This window comes from Lutjanus erythropterus, chromosome 23 (genome assembly GCF_056507025.1).
Source record: "Lutjanus erythropterus isolate fLutEry1 chromosome 23, fLutEry1.hap2, whole genome shotgun sequence".
NCBI lineage: Eukaryota > Metazoa > Chordata > Actinopteri > Lutjaniformes > Lutjanidae > Lutjanus > Lutjanus erythropterus.
The window spans coordinates 21,995,688-21,998,891 of record NC_139339.1 but is presented as its reverse complement, the minus strand read 5'-3'; the positions used below and the strand labels follow the sequence as shown (position 1 = coordinate 21,998,891).

The 3,204-nt window shown below is 33.6% G+C and overlaps 1 non-coding gene across 1 annotated transcript; it reads right to left on the bottom strand.

Annotated features, from left to right (window-relative positions):
- Positions 1-1,580: 1,580 nt before the first annotated feature.
- trnar-ucu (transfer RNA arginine (anticodon UCU)) lies at positions 1,581-1,654 on the bottom strand. Its single transcript has one exon. It is a non-coding gene; the product is annotated as a tRNA-Arg (tRNA).
- Between the last annotated feature and the right edge of the window lie 1,550 nt (positions 1,655-3,204).

Genomic DNA, 3,204 nt, shown 5'->3' with positions numbered 1-3,204 from the left:
TGATCCGAGCACAACTGGAGCAAGGATCCCGAAATATCTGCACGCACACACGAGAGATGTGAACCACTCTAACCTGAGATGCTCACCTCTTTATTTACTAAATACACTGTTTATATACTCATTTACATCTCTTCATTTACAAAATATGTGGTTAATATGCATATTTACACCTTTTTATGTATAAAATATGTACTTTATAGACATATTTACCCCCTTTAATTTACAAAATATATGGTTTACATACACATTTACATCTTTTTATGTACAAAATACATGGCGTATATACACATTTAAACATTTTAATTCACAAAATACTTGATTTATATACACATTTACACCTTTTTATTTGCAAAATATGCGGTTTATATACACATTTTGCAGTTTTTGTATTTACAGAACATGTAATCTATATACACATTTATACCTTTTCATTTACAAAATACTGTATATGGCTTGTAAGCATATTTGCACTTTTTAATTTACAAGATGTATAATTTATATAGATATTTACACTCTTATATCTTCAAAATATTGTTTCTATACATATTTACACCTTTTAATTTACAGAATATATGTTTTTTTATAGGGATTTATTTCTGTTTATTCACAAACTATATGGCTAATATACACATTTACACAATTTTATTTACAAAATATATGACTTTTACATTTACACACATGTATACCTTTTTATTTACAAAATATATGTTTTACATACACATTTTTTAAAAAATGTAGAGTTTGGCCTACATATTTTATAATAGGCTTGCTTGTTTTGTGTTTTTTGTTTGTTGGTTTATTGTAGGCTACTAAAAAATAAATTTGTCACACTGTAAAATTTTTAATTTTTAAATCATTATCAGACTTTATTCATGCAGCTGCATCTGCATCCATTGTAAAGCCAGCGATACAGTTTAGCTCCCAGATTATTCTATATTTTGTATTCATCATCTCGTTCCCACTTTTACAACTGTTCTCTTTTCAGCTTTCATCTACTCATTCATATTTCAAGGCAGAAACTCCACTCAAAACTGAAAACATTCCACATATTTCATATGTTATTGATATGAGTAAACTTTTAAAGTATTCATGCCTCAATTTTGGAGGTGTGGAAATTTCCTCCTCTAGTTTCTAATATTAAATCTTTTTTCTCAGAGATTTTGCTCAAAAATCTCAATAAATTTAAAAATGTATATATATTCACTATGAACGACATCAGGATTTTAAGGACATGTAAAGTAAAGAGAAAATGCAAAGACACTTGCATGCATCCCCAGTAAGATGATGTTAACACAGAACAGGCGAGCTCATATGACTAAACCTAATTCAATAAAGACTTATTCTGTACTCGATTTTTTTTTTTTTTATTATTAATTTAAATTTACCAGAACATATATCTTTTATTCAAATCATGCACAATAGATGAGCAACGTGAGAGTGTTTCAATTTATTCAATACAACCCACATTACTGAACGAACAATGAGAATCTACTAGGATCATTTTCTTCAACCAAAACATCTCCATCGCTTCCATCTGATAAAAATGACCGCAGGTCTGCCGTGTGGCACACAGAGTGACTCATCTCTGCCGGGACTCGAACCCGGAGCCTCTGGATTAGAAGTCCAGCGCGCTATTCCATTGCGCCACAGAGACTGCGCCAGGATAACCCAGCTTGGCACGGTTTACATACTTCATATCCTCTCATATCGTTGCTCTCTGCATCCCTGCAGCATCAGGACCAGTCTGAGCAGACATGTTGGCGCTACCGCTGCCGGCCACCAGATGGTGCTGTTGCTACATGCCGAGATGGGAAGTGCGTCAGGTTAGCTGACGTACAACAGGAAGTTACGAGTTCGAGAGTAGAAAAATAAAAGTCCCCACTGTGACCGTAGATGATGCAATGGTTAATATTGAAATATATTCATAACTGACGGTCAATTACCTGTATTTTCTTGTACTGCAGATACCTATTGGTAATTCTTATTAAAATGAATAAAAATCTTAAGGTATAGAAAATACATGTAAGATCTGACTGAACAGGACTGAAAAAATCTGACAAGAACCAAACAGTCCCAAAGGATTTTCAGATATTTAAAGGAATTATATGGGATTGTAATGGTACTAACAGGAAAAAACAGATTTCCAAGATTCACAAAGATGAAAATCCTGTTGGACTTTTTTATGAGGGTGACCATTTACATTAAACTTATCCCTGTACTTATACATACAATACACATATGCTTGAATGAATATCTTTAAATGTATTCATTCAAAAATTCTGCCATGTTTTTATAGTTCTTAGTTGTATATATTTTATAATAAGGAAAGCATGCATGTTTCCAGCAAAATCAAATTCTGAACTTATTACTTTTATCTGGCATTTTCATTGGCGATGTGCATTTTACTTGTTGTTTCACCATGTTTCCCAATCCAGTAAAGCCCCTTGGAATTGAATTAATTTATAAACCACAAGCTGCGGTAGTGTCTGGAAAGATCTCAAGAGATTGATCATTTAAACCTAAACCACGATTTTCCCTTAATCCTAGCCAAGTATTTAATTTCCCTAAATTTACCAAGACTTAAATAATAATTAAATAATAATATTAAATAACAGATTTGTTTAATTAGAAAACATAATTAGTTTGCAAAGCGTGTACAATGTAAAAATGAGTACAAGTGTCGCGATAGTCTCGCAAATCAGGGGTTCCTTTTTAAGACACGAACCATAACCGCGTGTAGCCGAGGCTTTAATTTTGAAAGTGCGCCACCAGGAATCTCGTTTAATCCGATCCAGCATAACGCGAGTCGCTTGAACTGCATCCACAGAGCCAAAATGGAGCCTGTCGGATCTTTGTATTGTCCTTTTTCATATTAGTCATCAGGGTAGGTGCCGGTAATTTAAAAACAAACGCGAAATAAGCAAAGGTCAAGACAGCCCGCACTGCCCAAATCCAACTGTTTACCAGCTGCCGTCATTTTTAACCAATATACAGAGAAATAAAACGTGTTTTTCATTAACAACGGAATAGCGGCGGACGATTTATCTATTAGAAATAACTCAGCTATTCGTGGGAATATGTCAGGTATTTCCTTTAATGGAAAATAAATATTCTGCGGTGTGTTTTGCTCCTCTTAATCTTGGACTCATCGGTTTCCTTTCACATGAAGGTCTCGCTCTCCTGGAGCTCCTTAATATGGAAATA